This window comes from Cervus elaphus, chromosome 15, assembly GCF_910594005.1.
Source record: "Cervus elaphus chromosome 15, mCerEla1.1, whole genome shotgun sequence".
NCBI classification, from domain to species: Eukaryota; Metazoa; Chordata; class Mammalia; order Artiodactyla; family Cervidae; genus Cervus; species Cervus elaphus.
This window is the reverse complement of record NC_057829.1, coordinates 25736265-25764168: the sequence shown is the minus strand read 5'-3', so window position 1 is coordinate 25764168 and position 27904 is coordinate 25736265.

Sequence of the window (27904 nt, the reverse complement as noted above, 5' to 3'; positions counted from 1 at the left end):
TCCTTCCAATGAGTATTCAGGGGTGATTTCCCTTAGGATTGACTGGTGTGATCTCTTGCTGCCCAAGGGATTAGTGAGATGCTAAATTGATTCAGCCATTTAGAGGGCAATTTGGCAGAAGCTAGCAAAAATAAAAACTATCACACTCTTGAACGCAGCAATTCCTCTTACAGAAAGTAATCACCCAGGGGTACAACAATACTACATGATGTTCACTGCAAAAGACCTATGTGTTCATCAGCGGAGGAGTGGTTATGTAAGCCCTTGGACATCCATGGGATAGCTATGAGGCAACGGTTAAAATGAATGAGGCAGACTTATATGACCTGACATGGGAAGATCTTTAAAACATATGGTAAGCAGAAAAAAAAGCGAAGTACAGAACACTATGTGAGATGTGTATATAAAATGCCCCAAACAAGTCCAAATGATAAATATGTGCAAATAAACACCAAGAAGATGGACAGCAATGATACATACCGAACTGTAAACAGTAGTTACCCTGGGGAGAGAATAGGTTTAAGAGGGCGGAGGTAAAGTAGAACTGTTATTGTTTACTCTGTGCACTTGTATATTTTTTTTTCCAATGAGAATATGTTCATGATCCACTTGTGTAATGTGAAAACAAAGTGAAAACCCAGGCCCGGACTACTCCCAGTGGAGCTGGATCTACAGAGAAAGGAGACAGTGAGGGTAGATTTCTCTGGCCACTGAGGGCAGCTGGGGGCAGCTGAGTAGATGGTCCAGGGAGATCTCGGCCTGATGCTCCCCAGGGCAGGTGGTCTGTAGAGCCTTATGCCTAAGCAGTCCGTTGACTTTGGACCTTGTTCAGCCTGTTCTGTCACTCCAAGGTGAGCTGTCTAGAACTTCTGGCATCTGTTTGTGGGATGAGAAGACGGAGAACCACGCCCGGCAGGACAGGGCCAAGGAGAATCTGGGAGCTTATATCCTCCCAGCTGAGGAAAGAGAAGACATGGCCTCGGGGCTGATTAGACGTGGCGGTCCCTGCTGGAGAAGGGAAAGAGCCAGGTTCACATGGGAAAGACATGTAGGTCTGGACTTGGGAAGAATGCGCCTCAGCTAGAGGGTGGAGCTGAGTATCCCTCACCCTCTCCAGGACCTTGTCCCTGCATGTCACCCTTCCCAAGATAGCCCCTTCCTCTCTGCACCATTTCATGGTACCCGGAGGAGCTTACTCTGGAGTTGGTCAGACCAGGTTAGAATCTGCCTCTTATCAGCCTGGGCTTCCGAAGTGACTCAGTGGTAAAGAATCCGCCTGCCAATGGGAGAGATGTGGGTTCAGCCTCTGGGCCAGGAAGATCCCCTGGAGAAGGAAATGGCAAACCACTCCAGTATTCTTGCCTGGAAAATCCCATGGACACAGGAGCCTGGAGGGCTTCAATCCATGAGGTCACAAAGAGTGGGACACAACTTATCAGCAACAACTTATCAGCTTTGCCTATAAGAGCAAGTCACCCACCTTCTGAGCCCCCATTTCTTCATCTATAAAACGTGAAAATCACAGAAATGTTTCACGGGCCTGTTGGGAGGTTACAATAGATAATACTTACAAAATATTGTATGTACGGTGCCTGATAGTACGTGCTTGATAGAATCATGATTAATTATTCTTGGGTCACAGCTAACACCTGGAAAATGTGGTCGGAGGGGGGATCTTTTGAAAAAAGACCTAAAATCCAGCACAACTCTAGACGTTTTTAAAAAAATCTCCTAAAACCATGAATGAATTTCCCTTTCATTTCCAACAACAGGTTGACAAACCCCTGACCAAACCCTTGTGCCTGGATGTGTTCCAACCTTCAGAACTTTTGGGGTTTGAAGTGTTTATTTAAACACATGAAACTCCTAGCAGGGATTGGGGCAGCACCTCAAGATCAAACATAATAATATTTGAGAGGCAAAATACATGGATATTCACACCAATGAGAACACATAATTTCAATGAGTAGCCTCACATCAGTTTAGCTCAAGTTTGCCGTCAAATGGGTTACACAAGGTTTTGGTTCTCAAAGTTTTGTTGGGGGCAGGGGGTCTGCTTTGTCAGTCAATTGGACACTCTTAGACTATTGTCCACTCTCCAAAGCACCTTGGCTGCTCTGCAACAACTCTGATAAAAGGACATTTTATCATCATTTGGGCTTTCCTGGTGGCTCAGATGGTAAAGGATTTACCTGCAATACAGGAGACCTGGGTTCAATTCCTGGGTCAGGAAGATGCCCAGGAGAAGGGAATGCCAACCCACTCCACTGTTCTTGCCTGGAGAATCCCATGGACAGAGGAGACTGGTGGGTTACAGTCCATGGGGTTGCAAAGAGTCAGACACGACTGAGCGCTAACACTTTCACTTACCATCGTTTTATAGACGAGGAAACTCAGGCTCAGAGGGGTGTTGTGACTTGCCCACCATCACACAGTCGGTGAGTATCAGAGTCAGAACTATGATCTAAGATCTTGAGTCTCTTGGAAAGGCAGAGAGAAACAAGGCTCAGAGCGGGTGGGCAGAGGGCCTTCTGTCCCTTTCCCCATTCCCCCTCCAGCCCCCAAGCAGCCTGCATGGATTCTTCTCTGAGACAGCAGGGCACGTGTGTGCCGCCCTCCCTCACATGGAGTGCCAGACGCTGGCCTCGGAGGTCTCCCCCTCCGTCTGTGAGTTTCCGGGGAAGATACTAATGAAACTGTAACAGAAGAGTTTTCATCAGACCCATATGTTTTCACTTTAGCCGTACAACCAAGATATTTCCTGGCATCTGGGTTCAATTGCATGTGGACTGGGGTGCTGGTGGTGGTGGTGGAAGAGGAGGAGGGGCAGAGGGAAGGCGAGGCTGAGGCTTCCCGTTCCCACGCGGGTGCCCCAGAAGCTATGGGGGCCATGGCGTGCTCTCTCCTTGTCTGCGGCTGCCGCCAAGACCAGCCAGGTGATGTGGATAACCGGGGTGGCAGGAGGCGAGGGGAGATACATAATGAGAACACAGACACCTGCCGCATTCAGTGGCCCTGCTGATCCACATGGATGCTTGTCTCATGGGGAGGGGTGATTTCTCAGTTGAGGCAGCCAGATCCTGACCCCGAGTCTTTGGATAGATGGCGTTTCCAGGGATGAACCCACCGTGTGACCTCTGAGCCTCAGGACAGTGTCTGGGTCTCTGGGAACTGGGCAGCTTGGCTCAACCAAAGCTACACTGCCGGGAGGCCCAGACACCCAGTTTGGAGTAAAAGCACTGGTCTTTCCCCAAGGGCAACTCAGCCTGGGTCGTGCGGACCCTGCCCAGCAGAGGAAAGGGCAACAGCCCTGGCTGCCCTGTGAAGCCACAGGCTCTGGAGCTTAAGCCCAGCTCGCCTGGGAGGATGCACCTGTCTTGCTTTACTCTGAACTCCAAGCTGGCGACCCTGCGCCGAGGTCTTCCCTAGCCCAAGTACAGCACGCCTGCTCTGTCCTGCTGTGTCCTCTCCCGGGGCCGCTGACATGCACTCTGGCAGTCAGCAGCAGATGGTATGACGTGGTAACCAAATACACAAGCTCTGAAGTTACACAGACCTAAGTGCACGTCCTGATCGTGTCATGCCCTGCTGTGTGGCCTTGAAGGTACCTAACCTCTCTCTCTTTAAGTTTCCTGGTCTCTAAAATGAGGGTGGACATAGCACCCACTCATAGGCTCATGGGAATTAAATCAGCTCATTTGCAGTAAGTTCTCTATAAATAGAAGCTGTTACAGAAAAACAAAAACTGAAAGAGTTTCTGGAAATCAATGGGACAATTCCCTCGCTCTGCAGATGTGTCTCCTTGAGACCCAGACGGAGGAAGGAGACCTTGTTAGTGATTAGGGACAAGGGCCGGGCTTTCCATCCAGGTCTGTATGGGCTCCATCTTTCTCACTCTTGGACTTGAAATTTGTCCCCATGACTCCTTGTAAGGCTATGTATTTCATCTTCCCATGAAGCAGTGGTCACCTGCCATTAAATGAAAGCAAACAGGGCTTTCTCTGAAAAGTGGTACCAACTTTGAAAAAATATATAGATGTATATCACATGTCTGCATATATTTAGTAAGAAATCTAGAAGGAAATACCCAATTCCACATGGAGTGAATACTCATGTTTATTCTTGTCATGGTAAGCCTTTCCCCATGATTGTGCCAACTTTGTAAGGTGGATGGATGGATAGATGGTTGGGTGGATAGGTGGATGACGTAGACAGGAGCAAGAATCGCTGCTTGTCTATTTCACCTGGGTTGCTTGAACCTAAAGTCATTAAGAAATTGTTAAAAGCAAAATATATGATGACAATGATGGTGATAACAGTGACAAAGATGATTCAGAATGGCTAGACGTGAAGGCTTTATCCATTCTCAACATTCAGGGGGAATGACTCTTTCAAATTAGCTTAGTCTGGTGTTCATTGGAATGACTGATGCTGAAGCTGAAACTCCAATACTTTGGCCACCTCATGCAAAGAGCTGACTCATTGGAAAAGACCCTGATGATGGGAGGGATTGGGGGCAGGAGGAGAAAGGGACGACAGAGGATGAGATGGCTGGATGGCATCACCGACTCGATGGACGTGTGTTTAAGTAAACTCCGGGAGTTTGTGATGGACAGGGAGGCCTGGCGTGCTGTGATTCATGGGGTCACAAAGAGTTGGACACGACTGAGCGACTGAACTGAACTGAACTGAACTGAGTGACCCAAAAGAACACCAGGGGTTACACAGAGTGAGAGGGTCTACAGGGAGAACCCTGTGAACAAAATCTCGACTGATACAGAAAGTTCTGGAGAGTCAAGGCAAGAAGGCCTGGAGCAGAGGACCTGGAGTGGGGGAGAAGCCCCACCTTGAATATTCGGGTGGGGAGAGTCGAGGCCAGCTCACATGAACCTGGGAGGAGTGAGAGACTAATTAGACAGCTCTCTCACCCTTCAAAGGCCTCACACAAGCTGCCTGATGGACAGGCCTGCCCCGCTTCTCTCACCAGCACCTGAACTATGACTGGTTCATTTAGGCTTTACTACACGATATCACAGGATATTTTTATGGAAGTTGGGCTCTCCCACCAGCCCAAGAACTTCCAGAGGGCAGGAAGCATAAAGCCTGGCATACAGTAGGCATTTAATAAATGTCTGATGAGTGGAAAATTAAAAAAAAAGAATGAATAACTGTGTTTAAGCCACATGCATGGGGGCTCTGCTGAGTTGAGCTTACTTGTCCTCAGAACTATCCATCCTGGATCTGAGAGGTTTGTTTCTTCCTTGACACATGAGCCATTTCAAACTTTCTCCCCTGAGACGTCCATGGCACTGCCCTCCCCAAACCTCCTTTCTTCTCAAACCATGGTATCCACCCTACCCTGAACTCTCTCTCCTGGAACCACTCTCTCTCCCTTGCTCAGGCCCCACCCCTTCATCCTTCCCTGCGCCCTTCTCCAGGAGCTTTCCGGCTCTCCACAGTCTCTTCTCCCTCCTTCCAGAGTTGCTCCGAATTCACCCACTTAGTAGTTACCTTTATGCTTAGCTGTGGGTTTGGCCAAAAGCCACATCCTTCTGCTTCCCTTTGTGGGGGTTGTCATCTGCTCACTGACCTTTCCATTTTAGGGGGAAGAAAGCCTAAAAATCCCCCCCCCCCGAACCCTGCTCTTGCAAAACGGAGACACCAGAGCTCTTTGCAGTACACTGTGTCTGGAAAAATCTGAGCGGCCCCCACACGAGGCCAGCGTTCCAAACTGGGGAAAACAATTTCCATCCTCTGAGCCACAAACCACCCCCGGTGCACCCACCACACACGGCACACAGAGGCCAGAGCCAAGGGCATGGCCCGGCCCAGGATACGGCCCGCCTCGGCCTCGTGGAAGCAGAGAAGAGCGAAGTGGAGGAAAGGCGGAAATTGAGGATGACGGAGCCAGGTAGGGTGGAGCAAGAGGGAAACAGAGAAACGCAATGGGAGCCAGACTTGCAAATATCAGAAAACTGGGCCACAGCTGCCGGTCTCTCCCTCTGCCTCCCACTCCCACTCCTATGCTAGACTGGCTCCATAACACAGACTACCCCACATTGTAATAAGTCCTGGAGGAGTTCCCGTCTTCGCTAGGAGGTGGGTCACTCCATATGTGTCTGCTAGGTGCTGCAAATCTATTTTCCAGGGTATCTCTGATGGGCCAAAGCTTCCCGTTTTAGGCTTCCTGCCTATAGATGGACCCCCAAAGGAAGAAACACAATGCACAAAAATGTGTTCTTGTTCTATTATTAGTCTAGAGGCTAATTCTAAATACAAAGACTCGAGTTCTACCTTCTAGAATATTCCGTGGGGTCCTCCTCCCTGACGTGTCCCTGCCACCACTTGTTCCATCCATTACGTTGCAGTTTGTCCCTCCCCCACCTGATCATCTGTGCCACCTTTGGAACACTGCTCAACTTTATGTCAACTCCTCCACCTGCTTTTGCTTACAGGAAACTGGATCATATCTATGAATTCAGCAGCTCCAGTGTGCCCTGAAACGCAACCCAGGCAGCCAAGAAGCACAGCGCTGTCTGCTGCTGTAGGAAATTGGGGAAAGAGGTTTATGAGCCTTGTGTTCTGCTCAATTAAGCTGTCACTGGGTGTTTTGAAACTCTGGGCCAAATGCAAACACATACTTGTAATCATTTTGCATTTAAGCTTGGCAACTTACTTTCAATATTGCCATTATTACACTGGAAAATATTTTCCCTTTAAATATGCAATTTACCTTTTTTTTTTTTTTTTAAAAAAAGTCATTTCATTACATCCTGGAATCAAAATTTTCCCTCCAGAGGAATCCATCTCCAATTTAACAATTAAAGTAAATGAAAAACTTGGGTACAACATGCGGAAACTAATTTTGAAGTTGATTCCCTTCCTGCTAATGTCTGTTGCAATTGTCCCTCCTCTGCTTTTATCCTCCAGGCCCTTTGGCATTTAGGGCCACCTGCAGTGGACTTCTGCAGTTCTAATGTGAAACCATGAAGTCCTGAGCTTAACCCCTGAGATCTGGGGAGGAGATCAGAGTTCACAGTACTTTAAACACAGCCAGATCCTCAAAACACAGATTCACAAGGGCCTGCAGTTAATGACTCAGAGCGGGGACAGTACTGGAAGCTCATCCACCTCCAAGCAGACGATGATGCGTTTTCCAGAATGACCATCTCTCTTCATCTTCTCTGAAGTTCTCCAGAGGTAGCAACGGCCACCTGTTGCAGAGTTTTGGGTCAGGGAATCCTTCTCCGACCCACTGTAACCTCGCCAGCTTTAGCCACATAGCTAGGGTTGTCAGATTTATTCAAAACAAAAAATAAAGAACACCTAGATAAATTTTAGCTTCAGATAATCAACAGAAAAGTTTTAATGAGTTTCTCAAGCATTATTTTGGATATACTTATGTTGCTGTTATTCGGTTGTGAAGTTGTATCCGACTCTTTGTGATCTTGCGGACGGCAAGTGCACCAGTCTCCTTTATCCTTCACTGTCTCCCAGAGTTTGCTCAGATACATGTCCATTGAATCGGTGATGCTATTCAACCATCCCATCCTCTGTAGCCCCCTTCTCCTCTTGCCCTCAGTCTTTCCCATCATCGGGGACTTTTTCCAATGAGTTGGCTCTTTGCATCACGTAGCCAAAGTATTAGAGCTTCAGCTTCAGCATCAGTCCTTCCAGTGAATATTCAGGACTAATTTCCTTTAGGATTTGATCTCTTTGCTGTCCAAGGACTCTCAAGAGTCTTCTCCAGCACCAAAGTGTGAAGGCATCAATTCTTCGGTGCTCAGCCCTTTTTATTGTCCAACTCTCACATCGTACATGACTACTGGAAAAACCATAGCACATAATACACTGTCTCGGTTTGTCATAGCTTTCCTTCTAAAGAACAAATGTCTTTTAATTTCATGGCTACAGTCACTGTCCACAGTGATTCTGGAGCCCAAGAAAATAAAATCTGTCACTGCTTCCACTTTTCCCCCTTCTATTTGCCATGAAGTGATGGAACTAGTTGCCATGATCTTAGTTTTTTTTTAAATGTTGAGTTTCAGGTCAGCTTTCTTACTCTCCTCTTTCACCTTCATCAAGAGGTTCTTTAGTTCCTCTTCATTTTCTGCCATTAGAGTGGTATCATCTGCATATCTGGGGCTGTTGATAACTTCTCCCAGCAGACTCACTTCCAGCTTGTGATTCATCCAGCCCAGCATTTTGCATGATGTTCAGTTCAGTTCAGTCGCTCAGTCATGTCCGACTCTTTGCGACCCCATGAATCGCAGCACGCCAGGTCTCCCTGTCCATCACCAACTCCCGGAGTCCACCCAAACCCATGTCCATTGAGTTGGTGATGCCATCCAACCATCTCATCCTCTGTCGCCCCCTTCTCTGGCCCTCAATCTTTCCCAGCATCAGGGTCTTTTCAAATGAGTCAGCTCTTTGCATCAGGTGGCCAAAGTATTGGAGTTTCAGCTTCAACATCAGTCCTTCCAATGAACACCCAGGACTGATCTCCTTTAGGATGGACTGGTTGGATCTCCTTGCAGTCCAAGGGACTCTCAAGAGCCTTTTCCAACATCACAGTTCAAAAGCATCAATTCTTCAGTGCTCAGCTTTCTTCACAGTCCAACTCTTGCATCCATACATGACCACTGGAAAAACCATAGCCTTGACTAGATGGACCTTTGTGGACAAAGTAATGTCTCTGCTTTTTAATATGCTATCTAGGTTGGTCATAACTTTCCTTCCAAGGAGTAAGCGTCTTTTAACTTCATGGCTGCAATCACCATCTGCAGTGATTTTGGAGCCCCCCAAAATAAAGTCTGACACTGTTTCCACTGTTTCCCCATCTATTTGCCATGCAGTGATGGGACCAGATGCCATGATCTTAGTTTTCTGAATGTTGAGCTTTAAGCCAACTTTTTCACGCTCTTCTTTCACTTTCATCAAGGGGCTCTTTAGTTCTTCTTCACTTTCTGCCATAAGGGTGGTGTCATCTGCATATCTGAGGTTATTGGTATTTCTCCCGGCAATCTTGATTCCAGCTTGTGCTTCTTCCAGCCCAGCGTTTCTCATGATGTACTCTGCATAGAAGTTAAATAAGCAGGGTGACAATATACAGCCTTGACATACTCCTTTTCCTATTTAGAACCAGTCTGTTGTTCCATGTCCAGTTCTAACTGTTGCTTCTTGACCTGCATACAGGTTTCTCAAGAGGCAGGTCAGCTGGTCTGGTATTCCTCTCTTTAAGAATTTTCCACAGTTTGTTGTGATTCACATAGTCAAAGGTTTTAGCCTAGTCCATGAAGCAAAGTAGATGTTTTCCTGGAACTCCCTTGCTTTCTCCATGATCCAACAAATATTGGCAGTTTGATCCCTGGTTCCTCTGTCTCTTTGAAACCCAGCTTGTACATCTAGAAGTTCTCAGTTCACATACTGTTGAAGCCTAACTTGAAGGATGTTGAGCATAACTTTGCTAGAATGTGAAATGAGAGCAACTGTTTTGTAGTTTGCACATTCTTTGGCATTGCCCTTCTTTGGAATTGGTATGAAAACTGACCTTTTCCAGTCCTGTGGCCACTGCTGAGTTTTCCAAATTTATTGACATATTGAGTGCAGCACTTTAACAGCATCATCTTTTATCAAGATTTTCAAAAGCTCAGCTGGAATTCTATTCCCTCCACTAGTTTGTTTATAGTAATGCTTCCCAAGGCCCACTTGACTTCACACTCCAGAAGTTCATCTCTAGGTGAGTGACCACATCATCATGGTTATCTGGGTCATTAAGACCTTTTTTTGTGTAGTTCTGTATATTCTTGCCCCCTGCTCTTAATCTCTTCTGCTTATGTAGGTCCTTGCCATTTCTGTCCTTTATCATGCCCATCCTTGCATGAAATGCTCCAATTTTCTTGAAGAGATCTGTCTTTCCCATTCTATTGTTTTCCTCCATTTCTTTGCATTGTTCATTTAGGAAGCTCTTCTTATCTCTACTTGCTATTCTCTGGAGCTCTGCATTCAGTTGGGTATATCTTTCCCTTTCTCCCTTGCCTTTTCTCTTCTCTTCTTTCTTCAGCTGTTTGTAAGGCCTCCTCAGACAACCACTTAGCCTTCTCGCATTTCTTTTTCTTTGGGATGGTTTTGGTCACTGCCTCTTGTACAATGTTACAAACCTTTATCCACAGTTCTTCAGGAACTTGGTCTACCAGATTTAATCCTTTAAATCTATTTGTCACCTCCACTGTATAATCATAAGGGATTTGATTGAGGTCATACCTACATGGCCTAGTGGTTTTCCTTACTGTCTTCAATTGACGGTGGCTTGGATCATGCGCTTTGTATAACAAAATTCAAGATATACTTATGCTAATAATAACTTGTTGTTTATCTGAAATTCAAGTGTAACTGGGTGTCCTACATTTCATCTGGCACCCCTTGGCAGGACCGTATCTCAAGCTGATGTTGACCCCAGATGGTAAGTGCATCTCACGGCCCGTTAGAGACTGGCCTTGAAGCACTGGCTTCCCCCTGCAACTTGAGAGGCCCTGCCATATTGCACAGGAAAGGAGATGCTTCAGATCCCACCTCCCAGGCTGGACAGTAGTCCACGCTGGGGTCAGGAGGTTGAATTCAGTGTGAAAGGCCATAATGGCTGATGACTGATGGCCATCACCTGTCAGGAGGGATGAACGAGAGGGCCCCCATCATCTGGGCAGGTCCTGGCACCCAGAGTGGGACATGTGGCATGGCCCTTCTTATCTGCACTGGTGAGGAGATGCCACTCACGGTGCACTGACAGCCCGGGGAGAGCCAGAGCAGAGGCTGCCAAGAAGGGGCCAGGCAGGAAGCAGTAGCCAAGGGACAGATCCCATATAGGGAAGAGGGAAAGGGTTGGGAGGAGTGGTGGGGAGGAGGGGGCAGAACCAGAGCAGAGCTCAGACACAGGCAGCTTGGTGAGTGGGAGGAATTTCCCAAGCAGAGATGAGATGCTGCACGGTTGAAATGGTCCAAGTGGGCTGCAGGCCTGGAAGGCTTCCTGGAGGAGGAGTGGGATCCACTGGGGCAGAACTGAGTGAATTGGAGCCTTGTGCTAAAGAAATCAATGTCTGAATCAAATGTGGTCAGTTAATGGTCCTCTTTCCTGTCCAGGATGGGTTCACAGGAGAGGTGAGGTTGGCCCTTCCCCAGCCAGCGAGAATAGGGGATCTCAGGAGGCACTGAGCATGCAGGATGCTGCCAGGAAAGGCAGGGAGCCTGCTGACGGGAGCGGGAAAGGCAGAAGGAGGAGGGGCCCTCTGAAGTCCCAGAGAGAGAAAAGGTGCTTTTTTTTTTTTTTTAACACTTTATATGTTTTGGCTACTGAATTAGTCAGTATTCTCAACTTCCATGGAGTGAAAGAAACTGAAGTCAAGTTGGTTTAAACCACAAGGAGAATTCACTGGCTTGAAGAGGATGGAAGTGGAGTTTGCCTTACGTATATCTGGGCTGAGAAACCCAAGCAGTGTCAGCAGGCTGCCCCTCACTCTCTAGTCTCCCGGATCTCTTTCCCAGTGTGCTGGCTCATCACATACTGACTCCCTGTGGCTCTGGGCTCTTCTATCAGCTCAGAAGCCCTAGCAGTGGTGCAGACAACAGCCCTCTTTCTCCATCCCTTGGTCTGGCTTGCTTCCCGTTTTCATGCATTCACGCCTGAGCCATCACTAGGCCAGGAAGAGAGAGAATCCTGACTTGACAGGTGTGCGTCAAGGATGAGAGTACAGGGGCGAACTGGGGGTCAGCCACACCCATCTCTGGGGCCCACTGTGAGAGGTGTGGTCCCTCAAAATAAAATTGGATACACTTAGCAGAAAGAGTGAGGGGTAAGGAACAGATGCTAGTCAGGTAAAAATCACCATGTCCAAGCCAGTGGGCTTATCTATCAACGCTGATTTCATCTGATCATCACTGTGAGGGTGGGGATTATTGGCTTATTTTACAGAGAAGGAAACTGAGGCTCAGAGACCTTGTGACTTGTGCAATAGTGTGCAGCAAGGTGGAGGCACCACAGGATTGGAACTCAGGTTTCTTGGTCCTGATGTGGCCACACCAAGCGAGCCAACCCAGCCAAATGCCCTCCCAGCAGAAACACGGGGCCCGGTCCTTCCTACCCTTTAAGGGCCTCATCCACCAGTAACCCAGACCATACCCAGTCGCTGTGAGATGATCCCTTCCAGATTCCACATAAAGGAACAAGAACTTCTTCAAGCTAGAGGCCTCAGAGAGAAACAGGGTGAATACAGCTGGGTATTTACAACAGCAGGAATGTTTAGCAGGAATAGCAAAGGAATGGGACCCTCTAGCTGGGGATCCATGGAGCAGGGCTGGGTAAACAAGCAGCCCAAATGTAGCAGCAGCCAGAAAGAGCTTCCTGTAATGTTTGCAGCTCTGGGAGGACCCACAAGATCTGGAGCCCCATCACCAGGGAAGTGGCTTGAGCTGCATCTTGCCATGGAGCCCTGAGGCTCTGTCCCATCCCTGCCCACTGTACGACCCTAACAAGTCACACCCTCTCCTGAGCCTCAGTTTTCTTGTCTGTAAAAGGAAGCATACAGACCAAATCACTGGGGGGGTTTGGCTCTTTTTTTTCTCTCTTTCTTTCTTCCTTTCTTTTTTTCTATCTGAGATCCAAAGGAAGAAACACCATTGCCACCGACTCAAAAACACCCACAGACAAACTTCACAAAACAATATTGACCCTTACCTCAAGCAATACACTGATCTTTTCTAGTTAATATACTTCATTTTTTTAAGTTGGATTTTTATCTGCTCACTCTTAGAAAACCACACTGGACTAGGTGATCTCCAAGGACCTTCTTAGAGACCAAGTCTTTCCAGCAGGGTTTCTGGGGCTATAATATCATTTAGGCTCTGCAAGGCACTGGAGGAAGCAGAGGTGGGCATTGGAGGAGCTGGTGCTTAAGAACCACACCCTTCCATCGTCGCCCCCCAGACCCATCCCAGTTCTCTCTTTTGCCTTTCCAGCTTTCCAGGGAAACTGTGGGTCAGAGGCGAGGCTGAGACCCTCTGTTCCTGGTTGGGCTCCGGTAGCTCCTTTCCCTGGAACCCCATTTCTGGACCAGTGAGATGTGCTGGTGGTGCTTAGTCGCTCAGTCAAGTCCAACTCTTTGCAACCCTATGGACTGTAGCCTGCCAGGCTCCTCTGCCCATGGAATTCTCCAGGCAAGAATACTGGAGTGGGTTGCCATGCCCTCCTCCAGGAGTACTTCCTGACTCAGGGATTGAACCCACGTCTCCTGCATGGCAGGCAGATTGTTTACTTGCTGAGACATCGGTAAAACGTTCTAGTAGAACGTATAAGGCCAGGTCGTGGCCATGAGCACAGACGGCTCTGCACTCTGGCAACACAGATCTGTGACATCCCAGTGGTGGACACAGTGAGTCTGCCCCTCCCAACCCCCTCCCAACCCTCCCCGCTGAGCGTATCCAGCCAACATTCCCATCCATCCTGCCTCCTGTGCCCCGAGCCTCTTGTAAGTGGTTTTAAGGACAGCAGCTGCACTGCCGGTATTTGACAGGCGGTTTAATCAGACTGCAGTTTCTGTTTGAAGAATGAGGAAGGACTCCAGAGGGAGGCCCTGTGAATTTGCAAGGAAATACTGAGGGGCTGACTTTCTGTCTGTCAAAGACAGCCCTGCTGAAAGGGCTGCGAAGCCTTAAGTAATCAGTTCCCAACTTTTTTCTTGGAGCCAAGAGTCACTCAGGCAATTTCCTCCCTGTTCTCCCAGGGGACCCCGAGTTGAACATTTTGGAGTAACGGGCCAGGTGACTGCTTTTGTTTCTGCAGTGTTGGATTGGGTTGGGATTGGGCCAGATTTAGGGGTGCCAAAGCTGAACACTGATAGTATTTTTTAAAACTAACTTTTAATTACATAAGTGATACATGAATACAGTCTTCTTTTTTCAGCCTTCCTTTTAAAAATTGCAGATGAAACCCAAGGCCCCTTTGAGTGTCACACCCAAATCCATTTCTTATTCCCACCCCACCCCCATAACCCTTGTGTTTGGTATGAAAATAGAAACATGAGTGTGTTTTATTTTCCATATAAATTTTAACGGTAGCCAACACTGTCCATTGTCCACCCAGCAGACACCCCTTTCCTACCTGCTAATGGAATCTGATGTAGTCAAGGGATGCGCAGAAACCTGCTGAAATGAGGGAGAATGGGTGAGAATGAATCATGATAGGCTCCCTAACTTCAGACTATACTACAAAGCTACAATCATCAAAACAGTATGGTAATGGCACAAAAACAGAAATACAGATCAATGGAACAGGACAGAAAGTTCAGAAATAAACCCACACACACATGGTCAATTAATCCACAACAAAGGAGGCAAGACTATACAATGGAGGAAAGACAGTCTCTTCATTAGATGGTGCTGGGAAAACTGGACAGCTACATGTAAAAAAAAAAAAAGAAAAAGAAAGAAAGAAAGAAAGAAATTGGAACATTCTTTAACACCATACACTAAAATAAACTCAAAATGGATTGAAGACCTAAATGTAAGACCACATACAATAAGACTCTTAGAGGAAAACGTAAGCAGAACACTCTGACATAAATTGCAGCAATGTCTTCTTCTAGAGTAACAGAAATTAAAAAAAAAAAAAAAAACCAATGGGACCTAATTAGACTCAAAATCTTTTGATAGCAAAGAAAGCCATAGACAAAACAAAAAGACAATCCAAAGAAGGGGAGAAAATATTTGCAAACAATGTGACCCGACTGACAGGGAATTAGTCTTCAAAATTTACAAACAGCTCATCTGACTCAATATAAAAAAATGCAAGCAACACAATCAAAAATTGGGCAGAAGACCTAAATAGATGTTTCTCCAAAGAGGACATACAGATGGCCAAGATGCACAGGAAAAGATGCTCAATATTGCTAATTATCAGAGAAAATCAAAACTACAATGAGATATTACCTCACACCAGTCAGAGTAGACATCATCAAAAAATCTACTCTAAATAATTTTTTATAACCTCATCCTTTTAAACATAAAGGTCTAAAGGTTGGTGGATGATCCAGTTCTTCATAATGAGATATCAGGGGAATGCTACCAAGGAGGGCTTCCCCTACCAAAGAAAAAGCCAAGATTTTGCAAAGAAAAAACCCTTTTCCTTTCTTCCTGCCTTGAATACAAATGTGATGTCTGGAACTACAGTAGCCATTTTATAACCATGAGGCAATGAGCAGAAAGGAAAGGCCAAGGAGATTCCTGAGAATGTATTATTGAGCAGCTGACCCACCTCTCACAATTACTGCTTCTAGACTCCTTGTTATTTGAGAAAAAATAAACTCCTCTTCCTTTAAACTAGAGTAGGTTGGGTACTTGGTTATTTAGAGCAAAAAGGAACCTGGATTCAGGATTACCTGCCTATGTCAATCTATGACTTGCTTTTTTTCCCATTCAACAATGATTCTGAGATTTAGCTACATAAATATATAGGGATCATCTTTTAACTAACAAATTGTGTTCTGTTGTGAAATAAACCATACTTCAGTGATATCTTACTGATTGGAAATATTTAGTTGGCTTTACATTGTAATTTCACCATTAATACTGAAATGAACATCCTATACATGTGCTAATGTTTCTTCAATAGGTTCCTAGAAGAAAAATTGCTGTGCACATTTTCAGATTTAATATATTACTGCAGACAAATTGCTGTGGACAGTGGTTGTACCAATTTACACTTCTGCCCTGGTGGGGATAAGACCCTGTCTCACATCCTTGTCTACCTTTCTTTGACTATAAAAAGGCTGAAGTTTTACCAATATGATGATAAAATCATTATTGTGTTGTAAATTCCCTGATTATTAATGAGGGTGAGCATGCTTGAATTTATTGGTCACTTGTGTTCCTTTTGTGAACTGTCTGTTCAAAATAGCTCACTTTTCCATTGTGTCATTTGTAAGCAGTCTGTTTGTAACATATTGTAACAAACATTTGTGTATAAACAAAACATTACTGATTTGTAACCATTCCTGATAAGTTATGGATGTGGATTCCTTCTGGGCTGTGTCTGTTTCAAGTATTCTCCCAGTGAGTTCCCAGTCTTAGTGCCAGCCCTGGAGCAGTATTCCTCAGCCCAGCCAGGGGCACAGAGCATGCAGTGGTGCAGCAAGGACTTGAAGCCAGGTTACCTGACACGAAGAGTCTGCTTTTCATACTCCTGCTGCCTCTGCTGACAGTGCTCAGTAATAAGGAACTGCTCCTCCCAGACCTCCCTTAGGGGCTCCTCCCCCCTCCTTAGTCTAAAGATTCCACCATTTGGGTCATTGTTCTGGCTTAGACATCAAAGGAGAGGCACCATTTCCATAGATGACCTTGAGTTTCCCAGGAGAGGAGGAAACAGCCTGTGAAAGCCTCATTCTGGGGGTAGGGGGAGCTCATTTCTCTCTACGGTCACAAGGATTTAGGGGGGTAGCTTCATCATGCACGCCCCATGGTGCAGTGAAGTTGGATGCCCCATTTGTTCCTGGGGTCTTTGGCTGCAGCTCTCAGGACCACAAACCACTCCAAGTATTCTTGTCTGGGAAATCCCACGGACAGAGGAGCCTGGCGGGCTACCATCCATAGGGCTGCAAAGAGCTGGACATGACTGAAACAACTTAGCATCCAGGACCAAAGTCCCTAATGTTCACTCCCCCTGCCTCCCAGGGTCTCCCCATCAGCGATCCTTAAGGGTCTCTCAGAGGCCTGCATGGGAGTGGGCCCTGGTCTCCATAGCCTCCCAGGTGTTCCTCTTTTCCCAGTCTGGGGTGGGGAGGGGGGGGGCAGTGTGTCTCTGTAAACCTCTGTCTCAGCAAGCACTCCCACCTGTCCTTGAGTTATCCTCTGTTTTCCCCCCTTGTCACACCTATGCAGGGCAATCAGCAGAAGGACACTATAAGGGGCTGGGTTTTGCAAACCAAAGATTCCAAGTGGGCTTCCAGCCAGTGTTGCCCACGAAGTCCCCTAAATGGCTCTTCCTCCTCTGCTCTGCTCTCAGTCTTCCCCCACAAGATTAGAGGCAAATAAGGCCCCGGCATTTCCAGCTCTGGAAACCCTCCCTTCAGTCTCTCCTTGGCCCTAGACCTGCTGTGGGCCCCTGGGTGACCTGGTCGATTTCTCTGTGTTTCTAGGTTTCTGCTCTGGAAAATGAAGTTCCTTACTGCCCAAGAACCTCCTTTCCTGGGGTGACCAAATGCCTGGGGGTGGAAACCAAGGAGCAAGAGCACCCCTAGTAAACTGTTTCCCTGCTTCCATCAAGCTTCTCCTGTGGAGAGTTAGTTTTCCAGGTCAGCATGAGGCTTGGGGGCATCAGTGCCCTGGGGTATCTGTTCCTGGTTTGGCTTTTGGATCAGGTCCTAGCTCTTTGTTCTTTCTTGCTCCCCTCGCCCTGTCCTGCCCCAAGGATGCAGGTGTCTGCAGCAGCCCCTGGCCTGGATCTCAGTTCCAGAAGCAGCAGCCCAAGTCAGAGGCCTCATACTTCTGCCCAGCAGAAAATCCTTCCATCATTCCCCATCTGCTGTGCAGTTTACCTGGCTGCAAAATGAATACTCTGACCCAACAACCTCTTCAGGTCACCTTTGCGGTGAACCACATGCGCCAGTCAAACCAGCGATCCTGTTGTCCAGACCTGCCATATTCTTTCAAACCCCCAAGTCTTTCTAAGACTGTCCCCTCTTCCCCAAATACCCTTCCAACTCACTGTGTCCACTGGCAAACTCCTACTCATCCTTCAATACCTTAATTCCCAATCTTCCCCATCTCAACAATTAATACTCCTTTCCTCAGCATTTCCAGACCAGTGTGTAGAATCTTGGCCCTAATCACACTGTATTTTATTATTTGTTGACCTCTTTGCTTAGGTTAAGCTGAAGGGCAGAGATGGCAACTTTTCCATCTTTGTAACTCAGTGCATTCAAGAGTACGGCACAAAATAAATCTCAATTCATGTTTGGAGAGAGAGAGAGAGAAAGACAATTCTTTAAAACTCTCATGAGATGGATAAAATTTCCCCCAGTTTTCAAATGAGGAAGTGAGTCTTAGGAAGGTTAAGTCATTTGCCCAGGGTCCCCTGGCTTGAGGGTGGGGGGAGCAAGGTTTGGCTCCAGACTGCTTAACTCCAGGGCTTAGGTGCTTGCTCTGAGTGTTCTATCGCTCCTATGGGCAGCCTTTTGTGGACGCTGGAGCCCCAGCATCTCTAGGCTTCTCTAAAGGTGGCAGAAATAATGATGTGGAGCCAGTCTTGTGAGGCTGTGTGTCCTGGAGTGACCCACTTAAACTCTCTGGTCCAGCTCCCCTCAGGCAGAGCAGCAGTAACAATCCTGCCCTGCCATTTTCCCAGCGCCTTATTGGGTTCATATCAGATGCCGGATGAGAGAGGGGCCTTAAAGGGTCTGCAGGGCCAGACTCCTTTTCATAAACACACAGAGTGGAGCCCGCCAAGCCCAAACTCCATTTCCCCTCGGGGGAGTCCGCCTCTCCGCTCCTCACCTGCCTGCTTTGGAAACAAGTAGGTGGTGAAGCCCAGCCGGCAGGGCCCCTGCCAGCAGCCTCCCTCCCCAGGCTCCTCTCCTTCTCGTTAACACACAAGTGTTGTCACATTCTGGGAGCAGCCTCAGGCCCCAGACACCCCAGAGGTTTCCACAATCAGCCTGAACACTGGGTTAGCTAGCTGCTGAGTGGGAAGGGAGACAGCGCCAAACAGACACGCCCCGCCTCACTGAGGACAACCTGACCCAGGAGGCTCTGGCCAAAAAAGGAAGACACTTGGACACTGGGAGGGGCGTTTGACTGCAGTTCTCTGCATCAGGGGCCTTAGGTCTGCCTTCTGAAGAGTTGTTTGTCCTGAGTTAAGCCTCCCCGGCGCCCTCAGTTCTGGGCTAACTTATTCCAGAAAGCAGGAATAAGGAAGCAAGTCCCCCTTGCCAGGTAGGTGAAGGGGGCTGGGCAAAGACAGGGAGATGTGTTCACTTATGCAACGGGCATTTATGGAACAGGCCATGTGTGCTAGGCCATGTGCTAGGCCATGGGGTGCTGAGGTACAGGCCTGGTCTCTGTACACATACTGCTTTGCCTCCTTGGTTTCACTGTCAAGAATATTTAGGAAGGGAGCCCCTCCTACCCTATCAGTAGTTCTGCATGCTTGCACAAGTTTAGAAGCAGACTCTGCACTTGGATTTGCTTTGAGAGCACATTCCCTTCACCTATCTACCATCTTGCTTTATTCCCTGAATGACCCTGTGAGAAAGACTGGGCTGGGGATAATCCCCACCTGGTACCAGTTGACTGGAAACTGGAGTGCTGGGTTCCAAGAGATCCTGAGGTTGCATCAGGGCTCAGTGTTATAGAGGGCAGTGATTGATTAGTAATGCCTGCAGTGAGTGCCGGAAGGGAGAGGAATAGCACTGATGCAAAGGAGAGTGGTCATTCCTGTACCAACGTGTACCCTCCTCAAGGGCGTGGGTCATGTCTTGTTCACTAATGTTGCATGGTGCCTACCACAAGGCTGATGATCAATAACTAGGCGTTATAGTAAAAGAACCTAGAACAGTGAAAATGCTGAGTGAGAGGTGGGACTTGTCCAAGGACCCAAGGTGAGTCTGGGTCTGCTGACTAGCCATCCTCTGCTATCTTGCTTCCCAGGTGGTGCTAGTGGTGAAGAACCCACCTACCAATGCAGGAGACATAAGAGACCCAGATTCAATTCCTGGGTGGGGAAGATCCCCTGGAGAAGGGCATGGCAACCCACTCCAGTATTTTTGCCTGGAGAATCCCATGGACAGAGAAGCCTGGCGGGCTGTGGTCCATAGGGTCGCAAAGAGTTGGACACAACTGAAGCGACTTTGCACACATGCACGTGATCTTGTCAAACAAACCTCACACTCTCCTCATCCCCAAGCTGTATATCTGTATTTCCATCTAAGGGCAAGGATTCAAAACCTCCAAAGCTGCAGGTAGCCTCAGCTGGAGGAGAACCTGGCTGGAAGACAGGGTCACTATGCCCTCTGCTTTCAGGATGGGGGTACCAGGATCCCACACTGGATCTGCTCTGAGCCAGAAAGAGACCAGAAACCATAGCATGGTCACTGCTGCCAGCGGGCTCTGCCTCTGGGATGCCTTCAGAAAGGGTCGGCCATCCTCTAGGATGTGTGTTGGGCAAATCTGTCCCAAGACTGCACAGGCCCCTGAGCAAGAAGGCGGGAGGTCTTCTCATTGCACAGATCACCAACAAATATTTCAGGGGGCATCTAGGCCCAGATCTGACCAAAGTAACCCTAAACTGAAAATTCTGGAATTTTTTAAAGAGTCCTTTAAGGGGTGGTCCCCTATCCTCCAACAATATGCAATGTGTATCTCTTGATGGGGTTCTTTATCCTTCTCAAAGTGCCTTCATAACCACTCTCTTAGATAGAAGGGAATCACAGGATGTTAATGCTGAAAGGATCCTTAGGGATCTTCAGAAGCTGAGAAGGGAAAGTGACTTGCCCAAGGTCACACAGACATGGGTAGAGCTGGGCCAATTCCTGGCAGGGGCTTCCAGGAGTTCTTCATGGTTGTGACCAGGTGACAGTGCTGAGGAGTCAGACCTCCCTGGGAAGGTGACAAGGACTGGTAAATGTGCCTAGAAAGAGGGTGGCTGGACAGAGCCTTGGGGTCAGGCCCCAACCTAATGCAAGCATTTAATCCTCAGGGTAATGTGCTGTGGCCGCCCCTGGCCCTGTCCATGCCACCCACAAACAATTTCTCGTTCATTCATTTATTTTTAAACATTTTTTTGGTTTTGTTTTCCATCCTTTGTGTTTATAAGGAAAGCTACATAAACAATCCCAGAAAGAGGCCACCAGCTCCAACCAGCTGCTTGGGTTCAGGGTGGAAGTCATTATTTTTGGGAAATGGGTCTTCCCTCTACCCCTGCCTCCATCCAGAGTGGAGGCCATGCTATTTAGCATAACTCGGGGGTCACGCGTGCATGGCTGTGCTCTGTCTACTCACTGTGCCTCTGTGTCCCCAGAACCACCCAACACCCATTTTGCCACTGGGAAACTCACTTGCCCAAGACCACATGACTAGCCAGTAGTTGGCAGATCTGAGATTCAGATCTGCGCTGTATAGAGTTTAAATCCTTGCCACTATGCTCAGGGGATCTCTTAAAATGAAGATGGGCTGCAGTGAGAGGGAGGTGGTGGGGGATATGGAGAGACCAGTGGGGACAGCAGGGCTGTGACTTCCTTCTAAAGAAGGGCCCCCAGGATGGAAACCCACCCCCATTCACATCCTGGGAATACTGTGCAGTGTGTATACACATTCCTGCAAATTCACACACATGCACGTGAGCACACTCACAACCCCCTCAGAAGCACCCACACACGCCCACTCACACAGAAATCAGCCCCACTGCAGCAGTGCAGGGGCTGCTGGACCAGGCCACCTCCTAGGACACCTTCTTCCCCCTCAGACCTCAAGAATACAGACCCAGGGACCTGCTCTCCCACCGGCAGCATGTAGAGGCCAGGAAGCCGCTTGCTTGCCCTTCACTTTGGCAGTTCCTCCCTTCTCCTTCTCGTGCCACTGCCCTCTGACCATGTGCAAGTCAGAGAACAGAGGCCAAGCTGGGAAAGCGACTTACCTGGGTCTGCAGTAGGCCCCTGCCCACTTGAATGCTTTCTGTAGTCATTTTTCAAAACTTTCTAGCTTGGGAGTCCTCCTTAGCCTAGTTGACAAGGATTAAGAGATTTCCTGGCAGTAGGGGTGAGTCAGGGCCCCTGAATGTTTGCTGAAGGAGTGAGTAAATGAATGGATGAATGAATGAAAAAATAGATGAATGGATATCTGAATGAATGGATGGATAGGTGGATTGATAAATGGAGGAAGTGAGTGAATACGGAGGGAAGGAAAAAAGAAATAAATGGATGAGTGAATGAATGGATGGATGGATAGATGAAAGGATAAATGGATGGGTAAATGAATGAATGGATTGATGGATGGGTGAACAAATGGAGTGAATGAATAGAGGAAGGAAGGAGAAGAGTGAATGAGTAAGTAACACAGCCGGATCATCCAGGGCTTAACAATTCATTCAACTGGAAATAGCAGACACAAGACTATATCCTCAAAGAGTCTGCATTTTCATGGGGAAATCTGAAAATTTTTGGAAAATGGACATAAGGTAAGTGTTAATTGCTCAGTTGTGTCCAACTCTTTGCAACCCCATGGACTGTAGCTCACCAGGCTCCTCTGTCCATGGGATTTCCCAGGCAAGAAACCCACTGGAGTGGGTTGCCATTTCCTTCTCTAGGGGATATTCCCAACCCAGGGATCGAACCCAGGTCCCCTGCCTTGCAGGCAGATTCTTTACCAACTGAGCTGCCAGGGAAACCCTTAGGTTCTGTGAAGTGTGACCTTTCGTGGGCCCCAAAGGCCACACTTCACAGCACCATGAGAGTCACCCTTTTGGGAAGATCTCCAGGTAATCTCCCCTACCACCATCATGGTGACTTGAAGTGAGGGTGTTGGGGGTAGCTCCCACTTTGCATCTGATCCTGGGGGCAGACTCACTGTTCTCCTTTCATTTCCTGTCACAGTGAGGGGAAGCTCTTTTAAATGAGATTTTACTAAAGGTTTGAGGATAGCAATAGGGGAACAAACCCAGAGGCCCATCCCCTGGCATTCATCTCCCCTTTCCCTGTTGCCTATGCAGACATCACTAGTTGATCTCGACACTTCCTCCCTGAGCACAGGCTCCTTCCCTGAGCTGTGCCCCAGGCAGCCATGAACAGCCAGTGGGTGCTGACATGTGAAATGGTGCCTAGTCACTCTCCCTGGGCTACAGAATCTGGCCATGGGGATGTTGCTGACATGTCTTCCTCTCAGGGAGTCCTTGGAGAGGCCTCCCTGACCACTGTTTCCCTGCTCAGCACAGAGGATCCTACATGAACCATGCACCAGGCAGAGCTTGCTCAGTGGATGAAGCAGGAGTCCTGCTATTGGAACCAGAGTGCCAAGGACAGAGGGGGCCAGAAACCTGGCCAAGCTCCTAACAGGGACCCTCCACCAGCCCAAGGACAGCAGTGGGGCCAGAGCCTGGGGAGGTCAGATGTCATCACCTCACACTGTCATTTTACCAAAGAGGCCCAGAGAGGCCAGGTGATTTGCCCAAGACCACATGGTTAGTGACAGAGCTGGGTCTAAACCCAGAACCCCTGACTGCCACGGTCCAGTGCCCAAGCTCACCCACGGGGGCAGGGCCAAGAGTGGAACACAGGCCCCTGATCCTCGCCTATGACCCTTTCATTACTCCACTCTGCTTTCCTTTCTTTGGAACTTAGATAAAGAGTTCTGTTGGGAACTTCCCTGGTGGTCCAGTGGCTAAGACTCTGTGCTCCCAATGCAGGGGACCCAAATTCAATCGCTAGTTGGTGAACTAGATCCCACATGCTGCAACTAAGAGTTTGAATGCTGCAACTAAAAGACCCTGCACACCACAACGAAGATGGAGGATCCCACGTGCTGCAGCTAAGACCCAGCACAGGCAAATAAATAATTTTTTTTTAAGAGTTTTTTCCATCTATCTGGGGCCTCTTGAATTTCATTTGCTGGTGACCCTTTTAGCTCTCTCCTAGTTTTTGAAACTTACTGTCTTTCCAATGAGATTTTTGCAACAGAGGGTGTGGAAAGCCATCTCATGCTCTCCCAGCAGGGCAGTACTTGAATTGTAACGGAGGAAGAAACTTTTTTCAAGAGCCCCAGCCCTACATGCCCCGCTCCTTTGAGACCTGAGTAGAAAATCTCTCTCTGTCCAAGATGAGGCCTCTAATACGATTCTTGGACAGTTCCAGAAGAGCTGGAGAACCACATTTATTAGAGCCTGGAGGGAGTTGGGTCTGGAAACAGTGGCTGATTTATGAAGTGCGGGCTGCACATTGGGTAAGCGGGCAGGCGGTTGGTTGATTTTTGTGGATGGGCAGCCAGGGGTCATGGGGGCAGATGGAGTGGTCTGGAGGAGGTGGGTGGTGATGGTGTGGAGTGGGCTGCCCAGCAGTGGGGTCATAGGCTGGGTGACAGAAATCAACAGATCTGGTGGAAGGTGAGTGGATACAGGCCAAAGATGACCTGGGTAGGGTGCGGACTTGGTGCAGGTCTGCTGGGAGGCATGCATCCTGGGCTAAGGTGGGTAGGATGAGCACTGTGGGTCCAGGTGGGGGTGGGGAGTGTGTATTTCGAATGTTAGGCAGCCTGGGTCCAAGCTGGCTGGCTCAGTAGTGGTCTGAGAGGTAAGGGGTGGGCTTGTTAGGTGGGTGGGTGGGTAGGCCAGCTGTTGGGAGGAGGTTGGGTCTAAAGACAAAGATGGGGCTTGGGAAGGCAGTTTTAGCCTGAAGATTCGTATGCTCCATTCCATCTTCTCTTGGCATTTGCTATTTGGCAGCTACTGAACCAAATGCCTGGCTCCCCTGTCACCTCCTTCAGCTGCAAACCAGCGTCCAGCCCTCCACAGCTCTCCACCCACCAATTAGCCCCCTCTGGAGCTGAGGGAGCAGCCCCGGGCGGGACAGTGGCTATTCAGAGCAGTGGTCAGGGCCCAGCCTACTTAAGCCAGCCCACAGTGACCTCTGGATGCTTTCCGGAAACCTCTGGCAAGGAGCCGCCCCTCTCACATTGCACGGGCTCAGCTGTTTGGGGAGAGCACAGAGAAGGAGGAGGACGCAGCGGGCGCTTTTCCGCAGGGAGGGTGTAATCACCGGTCCCGCGGAGCCGGGCTGGCCTCGGAGGCCACGATCCCCACAAAGGGGTGGCAGGGCTGGGAGCCTGGGGATGCCAGCGAGGGGTGAGGAGCAGGGGGCAGCCATGGGGGAAACCAACAAGGGCCTAAAAGACCCACTAGAGTAAATCCTTTACAAAGGAGTGCGGATGTCAATCAGGCCAGCATGGGCATTCCTATCATCCAGGAAGGAGTATGTGGAGCTCAATTAGGACCAACAGGATGGCAGAGAGACCACCAAACCACCGAAGAATCCAGAGGCGGTCTGCATGAATGCTCAAGTGTACGAGCTGTACCCCTTACCTGCAAATATCCAAACCCCACCTCGGCGACCTCCTGGCTGTGTGACCCAGTCAAGGCACTTAACTTCTCTGTTCCTCATTTTCCCCATCCACGAAATGGGGATAATATGACAATACCTTCCCCATAGGGTTGTGAAGATTAAATGAGTTAGCACATGAGAGGTGCTAAAAAAGAGTGGCAGGCAAACGGTATGTGGTATATGAATTAGCTATTATGGTTGTTGTTTTATTGTTAATATTCTGAAGACAGACTTGCCAACTCATAACCCAGCTGCTACCTGGGCTTGTCTCCAGAGCCTCTCATCCTTTCATTAAAGGGACAGGACCCAGGGACAGCCATGGCAGCTTTGTTAGTATTGAGTCTGCCACTGCAGAACTTGGCAGAGCAATGAAAGTGCATTTATTAATTCAGATATTTCAGGTAGAGCGTCTCTCATTGAGCCCTCCTCAGCCTTAGGAAAGACCCCTTCATTCCCAGCATGTGTGTCAGTCGCTCAGTTGTGTCCGACTCTGCGATCCCATGGACTTTAGCCTGCCAGGCTGCTCTGTCCACGGAATTCTCCAGGCAAGAATACTGGAATGGATTGCCATTCCTTTCTCCAGGGGGGTCTTCTTGACCCAGGGATCAAGCTCAGATCTCCTGCATTGAGGGCAGATTCTTTACCGTCTTTGCCACAAGGGAAGCCCCTCATTCCCAGTATCTATCCCAAATCAAGGAGTTCGGGGGAGAGGACCAAACGGGAATGAATGGTGCTTAGTGGAGGAGGCCCTTCCTAGTTTAGGGGAGGCTAAGGAGGACAGCAGGCTCCTGCCGGGCCCCCGCCCCCAGGCAGGCCAGGGGACAGGTGTGGAGACACCAGGCTGTTGTGGATTGACCATGGGGGGAAGTGAGAGGGCAGTGGAGGGCCTTATTGCCAGGCCTCTCACCCTCCAAGGCCTGGGCATCAGCTGTCCCACTCGGAGTGGCTTCGGTGGAAGGGGCTGGCCACCGGGAGGAAGCCCAGAGGGTGCCAGGTTCCCCAAGGTCCAGGTCGGGGCCAAGGCGGCTCTCAGGCCACAGCCGCTCCACTGGCTCAGCACCCCCACCCTGGGAGCTGGCAAGTGCTCAGTCACCCCAGCTAGGAGCCAGTTGCTCAGTCGGGAGTCCTGCTCTGCTTCCCGCCACTTCCTGCTTCTGGTCTTGGCCCCTCTTCTGTCCCTTGCTGGGTCTCAGACACGGGGCAGACCCTGGGTCCTAATGACCTGACTCCCAAGACTTTTCACAGGCTTGGGGAACAGGAGCATGTGTGGTGGGGGGTGGTGGGGAGGAAGGGAAGCTGAGTGGAGGAGGGGCAGAGGGCGGCACTGTCCACTCCTCACCACCAAAGTGGGACCCTGCACAAGTGAATTTATCTCTCCAGGCCGCCTTGGCCTGAGCCCTAAAGTTATATATGAGCTTCTTACATTGGGATGGTGGGCCAGGAGGAGATATGAGTAATGTCTCAAAAAACTGAAATCGGGACTTGAAAAGGACCTGATTATGGAGCCACAAAACCACAGCTTCTATTCCTTCTATTATCATCACACACTTAGCCCTTTCCACAGCTAATACAAGCACACCACTGCCTCGGGTGTGCCCAGCTCCTCTGGTAACCTGGGGCCTCTTCTTGGGCCTCAGGTATGGAAAAATCTAACTGTGTTGGCAAAACTGGAGGAGTTAAAGGGAATGCAGACTGGTGTGTGTGTGTGTGTTTAACGTGTGTGTGATGGATCTCAAAGCCACACCAGAGGGCTCTGGATTGGTCTCTCTGTCCTGTACCATCTGCAGCCCCTGATATCTGCCTCACACAGTTTACTGTGACTCCCATCATTTCTCCTCCCCTTAGAAGTTGGAAAGTGAAGAGAAAAAAAACCAACAACAGGAATTTTTCTTGTAATTTTCCCAAGAAGAAACTTGGGCCCAGACAGGTTAAGTGACTTGTGTAAGGTCACCCAGTGAATCAGAACTAAATCTAGACCTAGAAACCAAATGTCTGAGTCCTTTGGCTGGGCAGTTCCCAACAAGAGGTGGGGTCAAAGGCAGCTGTTGGCCCACCTCCTTTGGCTCCTGCTTCTGGGGCATCTTAGGGGGCGTCTTCCTCTCTGCTCCTTGGGGGCCCCCCAGGAGGAGGGGCATTGGCCAGTGGGCTCCACGTCCTGCCCAATGGGCCCATCCTGTGGGGCTTCGCAAAACAGGAACACTCAGGGCCCTGCCCTTCCTGAGCAGACCAGAAGTAAAGCCATGAAGTAGACCCACACAGCCCCTGCCCTCACAGAGCTTGTGATCAGTTTCTCGAGGAGTCTTGCTTGACTTTCCAGAGCAGGGCAAACGAAGGGGCAAGGTGAGGGCTAGGATAGCCCCCAAGCCCCCAGAGGGGTACCCAGCAGTAGGAGGGACGCAGGAGGCAGTGACTCAGCTGGTCCTGGCTACACTGTGGCTGCAGCAGGCAGGCTGTGCTCTGTGGATGGAGAGAGGGGGCCAGTGGACCCCTGTGGTCACTATTGGCCAAAACTGAAACGTCTACCTTCCTCCAAGCCCCAGGGGTGTGTCCCAGGCAGGCCAGACGCTGCAGTCATAAGTTCACAAGCTATAGAACAAAGGAGCCCCTAGAGGTTGTCTTGTACCATTCACCGTTCAGAGGAGGACAGGGGACTCAGGTGTTGGGGAGGCTGTCCCCAGATCACCCAGTGGGTTATGGGAAAGCCAGGCTTCCCCCCCGCACCCCCCACTCCCAGTGCTCTTTCTACCTCAGCACCCAGCTTAGGTCTGATAGTGACCCAG